This window comes from Solanum tuberosum, unplaced genomic scaffold, assembly GCF_000226075.1.
Source record: "Solanum tuberosum cultivar DM 1-3 516 R44 unplaced genomic scaffold, SolTub_3.0 scf00213, whole genome shotgun sequence".
In the NCBI taxonomy this organism is placed as follows: Eukaryota; Viridiplantae; Streptophyta; class Magnoliopsida; order Solanales; family Solanaceae; genus Solanum; species Solanum tuberosum.
Window position 1 is genome coordinate 430,690 of NW_006239141.1, and position 14,416 is coordinate 445,105.

The 14,416-nt window shown below is 34.9% G+C and overlaps 1 pseudogene; it reads left to right on the plus strand.

Annotated features, from left to right (window-relative positions):
* The first annotated feature begins 10,303 nt into the window (after positions 1–10,303).
* LOC102585971 (methanol O-anthraniloyltransferase-like) lies at positions 10,304–12,974 on the plus strand (annotated as a pseudogene).
* The last annotated feature ends 1,442 nt before the right edge of the window (positions 12,975–14,416 follow it).

The window sequence follows — 14,416 nt, forward strand, 5'->3', positions numbered from 1 at the left end:
AGATTCATCAAAGGTAACATCCCTGCTGAAAATAATTTTTCTTGTCTCTGGACACCATAAACGATATCCTTTGACTCCAGAAGTAATTCCCATAAATAAAACTTTCTTTGCTCTTAGGTCCAATTTTGACTCTCTTACATGATAATATGCAATTGAGCCAAATACATATAAAGAACCATAATCTTCAACAGGTTTTCCATACCATTTTTCTAATGGCGTCTTCCCACCTATAGCAGTAGATGGTAGACGATTAATGAGGTGGCACGCATATGTTATTGCCTCAGCCCAAAAAATTTTGCCCAAGCCAGCATTGGACAACATACACCGAACCTTCTCTAGCAAAGTTCGGTTCATGCGTTATGCCACTCCATTCTGTTGTGGTGTATTTCTAACGGTGAAATGCCTGACGATGCCATTTTTCTCACAAATTTTCTGAAAAAGATCATTTTTGTATTCTTCACCATTGTCTGTGCGAAGACACTTGATCTTTTTGCCACTTTGAGTTTCTATCATCGCCTTCCATTTGAGAAAAATTCCCAATACTTCATCTTTTGTTTTCATCGTATACACCCACAGTCTTCGGGAAAAGTCATCAACAAAGGTTACAAAATAGTGTTTCCCACCTAATGAAGGTGTTTTGGAAGCACCCCAAACATCTGAATGAACATAATCCAAAATACCTTTAGTAGTATGGATAGTTGTTCCAAATTTAACCCTTGTTTGCTTTCCCTTGACGCAATGCTCACAAAACTCCAAGTTGCAAGTTTTTACTACTTTTAGTAATTCTTGATCTGATAAAGTTTTCAAGGATTTTCCGCCAGCATGTCCCAAGCGCATATGCCACAGCCTGGTCAATTTTGCCTCCTTGTCGTCATTGGATGTTGTTGCTGCTGTCCCAATAACTGTACTACCTTGATAGTGGTACATATTATTTCTTCTAATTGCCTTCATTACCACCAGCGCACCGGAGCATATTCTCATTACGCCATTTATCTGCAATGACTTTGAATCCCTTTGACTCTATGGCTCCAACAGAAATGAGATTCTTCTTCAAATCCGGTACATACCGAACATCTGTTAATGTTTTTGGTCAATCCATCATGATTCCTTAATCGAATTGAACCAACACCATATGCGGTAAGAAGATTATTGTTTGCGGTGTGAATAACTCCACATTCTCCTTCTTGTAAATCAACAAACCAGTCTCTATTGGGACAGCTACAAGCTGAGTCCATCAACCATACATCAAATGATTTGGATGGATCTATTGTAACTAATGAGTAATCGAAGTCATCACAATTAGCCACATTTGAATCCATGACAGCCTTCCCATTATTTGGTTTGGCTTTGTTTTTCAACTTTGGGCAGTTTTTCTTCTAATGCCCTTTTTCTCAGCAAAAGGCACATTCATCTTTGCTGAGTTTGGATCTTGACTTGGATCTCCCATTCTTCGTTCTCTCATGATTTTGAGAACGACCTCTCACAATCAGAGCTTCTGCTTCTCCGCCCTTTTGTTTTTCTCTCTTTCTTTGTTCATAACTATATAAGGCAGAACAAACTTCTTTGAGAGATACTTCATCATTCCCATGCAGTAGAGTAGTTTCAAGGTGCTCGAACTCATTGGGAAGTGAACTTAACAACATTAAGGCCATATCTCCATCCGTAAAAGTCACGTCCATATTCCGCAAATCTGTCGCCAACTTATTAAAGCTAGTGATATGATCATTTATTGTGCTACCAAGAATATAAGTGAAGCGTAACAGTCTTTTTTTCATGTAAAGTTTATTTTGACTGTTTTTCTTCAAGAATTTCTCCTCCAATGAATTCCATAATTTATTTGCAGATGTTTCCTTTGTGTATGGATACTTTTGTTCTCTTGCTAGGTAAGATCGAATGGTATCGCATGCAACACGGTTGATAATCTTTCAATCTTCTTCTCCTACACCGTCTGGTTTCTTTTCTTCTATGGCAATATCTAGCCCTTGTTGAAAATGAACATCAAGGACCTCGCCTTGCTACATTCCGAAATGTCTTGACCCGTCAAAAATTTCAACTGCAAATTTTGCATTTGACACAATTCGTGTCATAAGCGAAGATGTCAATGATGACGTATTATTGACATTCGATGTGGACTCATCATTTTAATTGTCTCCCATTTTTGCTACAAATACTATTTACTAGCTAACAATGCAAAGACCAAAGTAAATCTTTTCTGATGTGGAAGTTCAATCTATGTTGCAACCACAGAGCATACTCAGATAATACCTTGGATCTGATACCAATTGTTGCGGAAGCCGAATATATAGAGAGTGATGAAATCACAACTGTTATATCTAAAGGTAGCTAATAAATAGTAGATGAGACAACAATAAAAAGAACACCAAGAATTAACGAGGTTCGGCAAACTTTTGTTTTCTTTTGCCTACTCCTCGGACACAACCAACCAATATTTATTTCACTCCAAAAGAGTACAAGTGAAATACTACAAGAGAGAAAGAAGATCAAATGCCTTTGAAGATGAGAAGGCAAGTGAGAGGTGTGTTACAAATGAATTAGGAACTACCTATTTATAGGAGTGAATTCTTCCTATTGATGTCATCCATGACATCACAATGTGTCAAAATGTCAAGATTTACCTTGTGAAACCATTTTATGGTTCACCTAAATTTCACCTACAAAAGATGTTATCTTGACTTTTGTACCAATGAAGAATTATCTTCCTAACTACCAAATCTTCACATTAATTCATCTTTGAATCTTGTCAAATTTAACATTTGTTGCTTTGATGTCCCTATGAACAATTTTTAATGACGATTCTTCGTGTAGAAAAGCTAATCCTTTTGCTATCCCAATGCAGATTTTTTGCCTTGTTGGCCAGTCTATTCGGAGACGATGTTCTTCTGGACCTGCATTTTAATGAGAACTAAGAATCTATGCCTGATTATTTATAGCACCACATTTAATATAATTTTTGGATGCAAAAAAATCCAAAACCACAAGATATTAAGATTAATTTTAAATAATTCATTACACTGTATCGCCACCACATTTAATATATTGTTTAGGTGCAAAAAAATCCAAAACCACAACAAGACATTAAGACTAATTTAAAACAATTCATTACACTGTATATAATCATCACGTAATGAGTAGATATTACAAATTTTTAACTTGTATTAATAGATCTCAATGATCTGTGTAAATTTTAACTTGTATTAATAGATCCCAATGATCGTTAACTTGTATTAATGAATCAATTGTATTTGTGATACAATGAATACAATATGTATTCATCCTCTCTGTCAAATTTATTTTGCATCAATTGTATTCAATCAAATATAGGTGAGAGATTAGATTTGTATTATATATCAATTGTATTCTAACAACAATATTTATAGTATACATATATTCATTCTCTCTCCCCCAAATCTCACTCAGCTCTCTCCTCCTTCTCTCAATCTCGCTCACATCTCTCCTCTCTCTCTCAATCTCGCTCACCTCTCTCTTCCTAATATGTAGCTTAATACAATAACTTTTGATACATTATATTTATTGATACAAATCAGTTGTATCAATCGTATGCACGCCTCTCTTCCAAATCTCACTCGCTTCTCTCTTCCTCAAAAACATGGAGCTATGAATTACAATTAATCAAAGTGAAAATTTTACAAATAACAGACATAATAGCACTTCATAGCTATAGTATCAATAATTGTGCTTCAGAGCTATAGTTATGTTTGCTATGGAGGCTGCAGTTTGTATAATTTTGCCCGTTTGTATATTTTGCTTGCGAATATATAAATAAGGTAAGTATATACAAATTATGTATTTATATATTTAGGAATTTTTCAGAACTCCTTTTATATATTTCGCTTGCCAATATACAAACATGGTAATTTACTATGAATTTTTCGTAAATAGTATACAAATAGCTAGGGTAACTATATACAAAATTCTGGAATTGCACAATCGAAAATCGAATTATACAAATCAGACGAATTATATAAATCAGGTGAATAGCAAGAATTGGAGAAACTGTAACCGCGAATTACAATTTTCTTAAACAGTAGCTATAGTAACTAATACTTCTATAAACTAAATGTTAGCTATTCTGCATAATTTTCCCTTTTACTCCACTTGTGAAATTGTGTATCAGGTATATTGTTGTTGTCGCTATATGAATTTTCTGAATAGGCAATCAGTATGAAGTAGATTTTGCTTCACACGTGGAGTCAGTGCGACCAAATGTACATATTATGGGTTTATCCAAACACTATAGCTCAAATCGTTTAAATGTGCTTAAACATATTGTTAGATTAGGTTTTAGGCGTAACTCACACCCCAAAAGTTAGCTCAAAAGGAGGAGGATTGTCCAAGTCTTATAAGGAGTCCATCCATCTCATTAACCATCGATGTGGAACTTTTGTCATTCTTTAACTCATATACTAAATAAGTTCAAATAAAAGATGTAGATTAAATGGAATTTTTTTGCTAATACATAATGTATCTATTGAGTTATTACTTATCAGATAATTAATATCCACTCCATGTTGATGCAGAAAATCAAAAAAACTGGCGGGAAAAGGAAACACAGAGGTTGATAGATAACTTGGGATCGAGGTAAGAACGGGAAGCTGCTATCGAAGAAACGGCCTATTTTGACTTCATTATTTATTTTATTCTTCTCTTTTGGTCCTGTAATGGGGGAAAAGGTTGGTGATTGTTTAGCAATTAATGTGGGCAGTCTAATTTTACTCGACATGTAATCCGATTGCCTTAATTTGAGATATGAACAGTTTCAGTTTACTGAGGATAGGAGTTTGAAGATTATGTTAGAAGATTAGTATGTTATAAAATATTCAGTAGAAAGACAGAGAATAACCAAAAATGTATCGAGCAAGTGTATTTTATTATACTGTTGCAAGCTCTCTTTATACAAGTGAGTTACAACGACTGAGTGCAGAAAAATAGGAACCAACGTAACTGGTAGCTTAACAATTGCTAAACAGTTAAAGATAAAATACTCTACTAAGTTACCTACTGCAAGTCAAACTCTAGAAACAGAACTACACCCACGAAATAGAAATCTACTGCCAACAAGCTCCTATAAATTAGGATAGCAGCTAACAAAATCACTTATTTTAACATTTGCTCCCTTAAACTGATGTTCTCGAACATTCAGTTTAATTCTCAGAAGTCTGTTACACATAAGTACAAACTCCAAGTAATTTCCTAAGCTTCACAAATGATGCATGTTTGAGGGATTTTGTGAAAATGTCAGCGACCTGATCTTCACTTCTGCAGTAGACAAGATCAATTACTCCATCTTCAGTGAGATCTCTTAAAAAATGAAACCTTACATCAATATGCTTGCTTCTCCCGTGAAATACTGGATTTCTGGACAACTTTATAGCAGAACTGTTGTCGCAATAAATTGTTGTTGCTTCTTGTTGCTTGAAATTCAGCTCAGTAAGAATATTTCTTAGCCAAATAGCTTGCGAGGCACATGCAGTAGCAGCAACAAACTCAGCTTCAGTTGTTGACAAAGTGACGATTGGCTGCTTCTTTGATGACCATGAGACTGCACATGAACTCAACATAAACACATAACCTGAAGTACTCTTTCGATCATCTAAATCTCCAGCATAATCACTATCAGAAAAGCCAATCAGTTCTGTATTTTCATCCTTCTTGTAGAACAACCCAAAGTCGACAGTACCTTTCAAGTATCGAAGGATCCTTTTTGCAGCCAAAAGATGCAATTCTTTTGGATTCTCCATGAATCTACTAATGAGACTTACAGCATGTGTGATGTCTGGCCTTGTTGCTGTCAAATACATCAGACTTCCCACAATTTGCTTGAAAAAAGTGTCATTGATCCTCTTTCCTCCAAGATCCTTTGTAAGCTTCAGGCCAACATCTGAAGGTGAAGTGACAGGATTGCAATTTCTCATTTGAAACCTGTCTAAAATTTCTCGCACATACTTCTTTTGAGAAATAAATATTCCTTCAACAGATTGCACTATTTCTATGCCAAGAAAGTAATGCGACATTCCAAGATCAGATATATCAAACTCAAGCATCATAGACCTTTTGAATTCTTCAAACATGACTCTATCATTACCCGTATAAATCAGATCATCTACGTATAAGCATACCAACAATATTTTCCCTCCATCTTCACACTTAGTATAAAGAGTATGTTCATATGGACATTTTTGAAAACCTTCCTTTTGAAAATAAGCATCGATACGACTATACCAAGCTCTAGGTGCTTGTTTTAGTCCGTATAGAGCCTTCTTCAATCTGCAAACTTTGTGCTCTTCATCAATCTTAACATAACCAGGAGGTTGTTCAATAAATACATGTTCTTGCAAGTCTCCATGTAGAAAAGCGGACTTCACATCCAATTGACAAATAGACCATGAATTTTGCGCAGACAATGCCATCACCAATCTGATTGTATCAAGTCTGACAACAGGAGCGAAAACCTCTCTGTAATCCACCCCAAATTCTTGTTTGTAGCCTTTAGCCACCAACCGTGCCTTGTACTTGTCGATCTCTCCATTCTCCTTCAGTTTAATTTTATAGACCCATTTTACTCCAATCATTTTGTGTCCATCTGGTAGATCAGCAAGCTCCCATGTATCATTTTTTTCAATGGCTGCAATTTCATCATCCATTGCCTTACGCCATTTTTCATCTTTGACAGCACTTTCAAAATTTGTTGGATCACAATTTGAAAAGAGAGCAAAATGAGTGAGAGGATCTTCGGATTGATCAATTCCTTTTACCTCGTAATCTGTCATCCACGCTGGCCTTCTTTGAGCACGAGGGGCACGTGAATCATCTATAGTTTCTCTCTGCTCATCCATAACATGTGATGTTTCAGAACTTCCAAGATTGCTATCTTGAGCATTTTCAGGGACTACTACTGCTGGAACTTGCTGTTGAGGCTGAATTGCTTCTTCACCATTTTCTCCATCAAGGCATATTGGAATTTGTTCTCCCATGGCATTTTTGTTCCACAACCAAAATTGATTTTCATCAAAGACGACATCTCGGCTAACTAATATTTTCTTAGTGTTAGGATTATAAAGCTTGTAAGCTTTTGATTGATCACTAACACCGAGAAAAATACATTTTTCTCCCTTGTCGTCTAGCTTCTTTCTCTTTTGATCAGGAATATGGGCATATGCAATGCACCCAAAGATTCTGAAGTGATCTACGGTTGGTCGTTGCCCGCTCCATGCTTGTTCCGGAGTCATGTATTTAACTGCAAATGTGGGGCATCTATTTAGGATATGAATAGTCCAATTGACTGCTTCAGGCCAAAAGCTTCTTGAAACACCACTGCTTGTCAAAATACTCCGCACCATATTCATGATAGTGCGATTTTTTCTCTCACATACTCCATTTTGTTGGGGCGAGTAGGCTGCTGTAAGTTGCCTTTTGATTCCATGAATCTCACAGAAGTTTGCAAATTCATGTGAGTTATATTCTCCCCCACGATCTGAACGCAAAGCTTTTATTGGGCTACCGATCTCTTTTTCAACAAGCACTTTGAAGCTTTTAAAAGCTTCGAAAGCTTCAGATTTCACCTGCAGAAAGTATACCCAACTTTTCCGAGTAAAATCATCAATGAAGGTAATTATATAACTTTTACCTCCATTAGAAGATGGTGTTATTGGTCCGCAAATATCGGAATGGACAAGTTCTAGTGCCTTCTTTGCTCTCCATGAACCCCTTTGTGGAAAAGAGTTGCGAGACTGCTTGCTAACAACACATTCTTCACAAATTTCAGATGGAGCTAAAATTTGAGGAAGACCAATCACCATATTTTTCTGTTGCAAGGTCCTTAATCCAGCGAAATTAAGATGCCCAAAACGAAAATGCCACAACCAAGCCTCATCTCCTTGTTTTGTTAAGAAGCATGATTGTTGTATATTATTGAGATACAGAGGAAACATTCTGTTTGCAGTCATTTTAACTTGAGCAACTAAGCCTAAATTGTCATCTTGAATCCGACAAAATCCATTTTTAATGACAATCTCATATCCTTTCTCTTGCAACTGACCGAGACTCAAAAGATTTGATGTTAACTCTGGAACATAAAGGACATCAGAGATTATTTGAGGAATATCTCTTGCAATTGCTAAATAGTTAAAGATAAAATATTCTACTAAGTTACCTACTGCAAGTCAAACTCTAGAAACAGAACTACACCTACGAAATAGAAATCTACTGCCAACAAGCTCCTATAAATTAGGATAGCAGCTAACAAAATCACTTATTTTAACATCTGCTGAATTTCCTTCGTCGTCGCTTGTTCTTTCGCTTGATAGGCCATTAACAGAGAGATCTCTTCTTCCTTTTCTACAAAATTAGACTGCCGTCCACCATCTCTATTCAAGTTAGTTCTACATTCTGATTTATAATGGCCATACCTGTGACATCTGTAGCATTCAATCTTTGACTTGTCAACTGACTTTGGCTTATAATCACCTGAATTATTATGTTGTCAAAGCTTCTTCCCCTTCCTTGAGAATTTGAAGATTCTTCTTCAAATTTCTGGTGCGAGTGCCTCCCACCACCAGAATTGTTTCCTCTTCCTCTTCCACGACCACCACCTTTTGAAGAGTGATAGTTGGATGAGACTTGAAGAGCTTGTTCCTCGCTACTTTGTCGATTCATTTTCTGCTCATGAATCAATAGTGAACTCTGCATCATCAATTGAAAGTTCTGTAGTATCTTTCGATTCCTCAATTGAACAAACAACATAGTTGAATTTTGATGTCATGGAGCGAAGAATCTTTTCAATAATGGTGACATCTTCCATTTTTTCACCATGAATCCGCATTTTATTTGCTATTGCCATAGTCCTTGAGAAGTAATCTGAAATTGATTCTCCCATCTTCATTTGTAATGTCTCAAAATCAGCTCGAAGTGTTTGCAATAATGCCCTTTTGCCTTCGCCGTTCCCTGATACTTCTTCTTCATGGAATCCCATATTTGTTTAGAAGTATCTTTGCAAAGAATAGTCTCCAATATTGAGCGATCAATAGCTTGGAAAAGATAATTCTTTGCCTTAAGATCTTTCAACCTTAGATTGTCCAACTCCGCCTTTTGTACTTCCGACAAGGCGGTACCAGCCACTGGCTCTTGCACGCCAGTACTGACAACTGGCCAGAATTCCTTGGACCTAAGGAAATTCTCCATCAGCATGCTCCAATGGTCGTAATGACCATCGAAGCGTGGAATAGCAGGCTGAACAAAATTCTCAGAGGCCATAGTTTTTGCTACTGCAATAGTACTGCAAGAAAAACTCTCAATATGCAGTACCAACACTTTTACTCGATATCAGAAACTCTCTTTCTAGCTCTGATACCAAATGTTATAAAATATTCAGTAGAAAGACAGAGAATAACCAAAAAATGTATCGAGCAAGTGTATTTTATTATAGTGCTGCAAGCTCTCTTTATACAAGTGAGTTACAACGACTGAGTGCAGAAAAATAGGAACCAACGTAACTGGTAGCTTAACAATTGCTAAACAGTTAAAGATAAAATATTCTACTAAGTTACCTACTGCAAGTCAAACTCTAGAAACAGAACTACACCTACGAAATAGAAATCTACTGCCAACAAGCTCCTATAAATTAGGATAGCAGCTAACAAAATCACTTATTTTAACATAGTAGGTATAGTCAAGAGTCAAGTGTAGTCGCCCGTTGCAACTATGACTGTATTACTACCATCATGCAAGTTGCAACTATGATTGTATTTGTACCAATCTTATGGAGACGATCTTTATATTATACTATTTTTTATAGTGCTGGTCATTTGCCAAACCTAAGAAAATTTAGAATCAATATTATTGCACATGCTAAATCAAGATTGAGTTTAGAAATTTGTTTGGTAGAAGTTGAAATAAGTTCCGACTTTTGACACACTCTTATTAAATTGCTCAAGTCACTACATCTAAAATGATCATTAGCGGCAATTAGTACTCTTTGTATTTGTCCCTAAAGCCTTTAGCGACATTGGTTCTAATGGCACTTAACTAATGCCGGTAAAGACTTTATCACTCTTTATTAATGTCAATATTTATTGCCGCTAAAAGTTATTTTTGTTGTAGTGAGTGTCAAGTACTTTGGACTTGTATATATAAATAAATTGTGTTTTGTAAAGTGATCCTCAAGAAAGAAAAATATATGCCAGTTTTTACCTTAATATTTCTTTTTGCACTACCCATCCAAAATTCTAACCCAAAAACCATACTTGCTCAAATTGCTTTATATACCATGGCAATTATTCCCAGCCCTTCTGTGATTTCATGGAGAAGACATAAGTCAGAATTGATAGTTCCACAAAATAAAACACCGGAGGAAATATTACATCTTTCAGATATAGATGATCAAGAAGGTCTTCGTATTCAAATGCCGATACTAATGTTTTACAAATATAATTCTTCAATGGAAGGAAAAGATCATAAAAGATGGATTATCTAATACACTTGTATTTTACTATCCGTTAGCTGGCAGGATCATTGAAGGGACCTAATAGGAAGCTTATAGTAAATTGTAATAGTGAAGGAATCATGTTTATTGAAGCTGAGGCAAATGTGGAGCTTGAGAAATTAGGAGACTCTATAATACCACCATGTCCATACTTAGAAGAGCTACTATATAATGATCCAGGATCTAGTGGGATTATTGGTTGTCCTTTGATGTTAGTTCAGGTAAGCAATCAATATTATTTCTTGCATTATAAATTAATACTACAAATTCAACCCAAGCTTTAATTTGGTCCAGTAGTAAGAGAATAGTGCATGACACATTTGAAGCGTAGAAAACATTTTGATATTAAAGTAGAGAAAGGGTAGAGGAGGTTTTTGTTTTGGTTTCCCACCTGGTGTTCGGAGTCCACATTGGAGCTCCGACTAAATCCGGATCACACTCTGCAGGGCCCATTTGGGAGTGGCGCTCTCAACAGGATTTTCTCCATATCTAGGGCTCGAACCTGAGACCTCTGGTTAAGGGTGAAGCACTCCCACCCGCACCACAACCCATGTTGGTAGGGTAGAGGAGGTTGATCCATAATCAATTGAATCTCTTCAACACGCCTCCCCACATGCGATCATGATTCTTTTTATGGGTCAAACTCGTGAATTTTTTATTTTTTTTTGTTAATAGATGGTGGTAGGATTCTCAGATGAGGGCCTCTATATGCTGATAACATATTAAATTGTGTGACAATCTCATCTAAATATTTAAGCTATTAGACATATCACGCTTTTATTATGACCAAATCTCTCTTTAACAAAGAGCATTATTCTTAAAAGTCACCCAAAGAAAAAATAAATCCTCATGATGTGTTTGTCTCGAGTTCCTTTAATTTTTGTGCACAATGGCAAGTGGGTAACAGAAAATTTGCTTTCCCCAATTGTGCTTGGTGAAAAATGAGTATCATAGAGGCGGATCCACCCCTCTAGAGGGTGCACATGCACTCGTTAACTTTGAAAAAAATCATGTATATATATATATATATAAATATATTTTGAGAAACTAACAAAAATTAGGATATAATTAACAGTACACCCATGAAAAACATAAATGTGTCATTGTGTTGCTGGTATAAGCCAATGAATCCACCCACGAGACCTGAATTATTTCATAGAGATACAAGGCAAAAGTTGTTAAATTAGGTCTTAGACCTAACTCACACCCCAAAAGTTAGCTCAAAGGGAGGAGGATTGCCCAAAACCTTATAAGGAGTCCACCCATCTCATTAACCACCGATGTGGACTTTTGTCATTCTTTAACCTTGTCAGCTATGCCGATTGTTGTGGTCGTATCAATCAAACCTTCAAGTGTCGTATAATCACCTTGGAAATTGGGATTGTTAAAAAAAAATTAAGAAAGAAAGAGAGTCGAAACAACTAGAAGCTAGTGTGCTTTTTCTCTTCCTGTTTTCTATAATATGATAATTTCCATATGTAGTTATTCTTATATATACTTCTTTTTTATACAATATTTCATTTTCTGGTCATAAGAGTTCATCAAATTTTATTTTAAAACTAAATGATTTATTCATTTTATGCACAGGTGACCCGTTTCAGTTGTGGTGGATTTGCAATAGGATTAAGATTTAATCATACAATGATGGATGGTTATGGCTTGAAACTATTTTTAAATGCACTTAGTGAATTAATTCAAGGAGCTTCTGTTTTACCTGTATGGCAAAGGGACCTTCTAAGTGCTAGGTCATTGCCATGCACACATAATGAGTTTGATAAGTCCAAAAATGCATGGATAGCTATGGAAGACAAATTAATCCAACATTCATTTTTCTTTGGAAATAAGGAGATTGAAGTCATTCAAGATCAATTATTAGAACCAGGCACGCAGATCTATGGTTCAATTGGAAGATTTGAGTTATTAGTTGCATTTCTATGGAAATATCGTACAATTAGTTGTCATATGTACGTGTAGTAGGATCACAAAATATGAGACTACCACTTGGATATTATGGCAACGCATTTGCAACTCCAGCAGCAATATCAAAAGCTAGCTGGATTGTTGTGCTCAAATTCATTGACATATGCACTTGATCTGATTAAAAATGCAAAGAAACAGGTGAACGAAGAGTACATCAAATCATTGGCAGATTACTTGGTGATTTAATGGGAGACCAAATCCTGGAATTTTCTTGTCTCAAACACTATAGTAGCTGGTTTTGATGAAGTCGATTTTGGATGGGGAAAGCCTATTTCAGGTGGGGTTGCTACAAGCGTACTGCTAACTCTTTTGCCAGCTTTTTTGTGACATTTAACAACAAGGGAGGAGAGAAGGGTATTGTGGTAGCTATAAATTAAACTTCCCTCCACAAGCCATGGAAAAATTTCAAGATATTGTCCATAATATATTTAGTAAAAAAAATATAGAAGCCATCCAACTAAAATCAAAGATTTAGGCCCTGTTCTATTTTAAGTTATGATGTTTGAATTTGTATACATATTTCATTATTAAAATATTATTGTCTCTAAATTTGAAATACTGAATAACAGAAATCATTTGCTTTCCTACCATTTGAATTTATATAATTTATCTTACTTAAAAACTACATATGATAATTTAAATAAAATAATAATTAAGTACCATATACAAGAAAATAATAATTTACTTGATGTTATGAAATTGTTTGTTTAAAAGAAGCACTCTAAAACCTAGCGCAAATAATAATTGGCAAAGGTGAAGGTGTTGAGAGGCTCATGGGTAATGATTTTCTTGACAACTTATTTATCCACAAAGATAAAGCAAGACCACAATAAGTATGAGAAGTCTACCAAATAAACCATTTAGGACTTGTTTGGTAGACGATATTAAAAAGAATAGATTATGGATTAAAATTTAGTCCATTTATTTAATACATTGTTTAGTTACTTTAATACTCCATTTGTCCCAATTTATGTGGCACTTTTCGTTTTTGAGAGTCAAACAATTTAAGTTTGATCAGGAATTTACACATGAAATCTTTAATTTATTTGAAATAAAATTTATATATTTGTAAACTACGTAAAACGTACTATAAGTTACAATAATTGATAATTCAAAATGTTTAAACAATCTATGAAAAATTTACGGTCAAAGATAGATCTGTTTGAATCTCGAAATCCGAAAAGTGCCACATAAAATGGGACGGAGGGAGTACATTGTTTGGTTACTTTATTTAATTTAATTCATGGATTGCTTATACACTTTTATTCCTAGAAAATGGAGGGATAACTAATACAATGTTTAACAAACCTTGGATAAGACCCCTAAATGACTAAACTATCCCCTTATACCTTTTCCTAAGTTTCTTTTGTAATTTGATTTCCTTTTTATTTATATTGAAACGGTTATAAATCTTCTTTTTAATTCTTCAAATCCGTTTAGTGTAATTTAATGATTTCACTAATATTTTTCCTCCATTTTCTTTTGAATTTTTTTATTCAATGTAGTTTGTCGATTAACCACTTGAACTGGTTTTTTTTTAATAAACTTTAGGCATTGAACAATTTAAGTATTCTAAAATCTATATTAAGTTTAAGATATATTTGACCAACAAAAAATTAGAAATACACCGTGTCATCAAGGATCTCCTTAGTGGTATATCACACCTTAAATTAGAAATACACCGTGTCATTAATAAGTTTTAGGTGTGAATGTGTGTATTTAACTTAACTAGTTAAATGAAATAGAAAATCCTACAAAAAAAATTAATATTGTCCGGTGGTTATCTAGTTTAACCCAATTACATGAAATAAACAATCTCATAAAAACACAAGGGTATAATGTAAAAGGAATTTTTTGAAGAGTTTTAAACCAAATAAGTAGGAAGTAATGAACCAAACACTTGACAAAAATAATCCC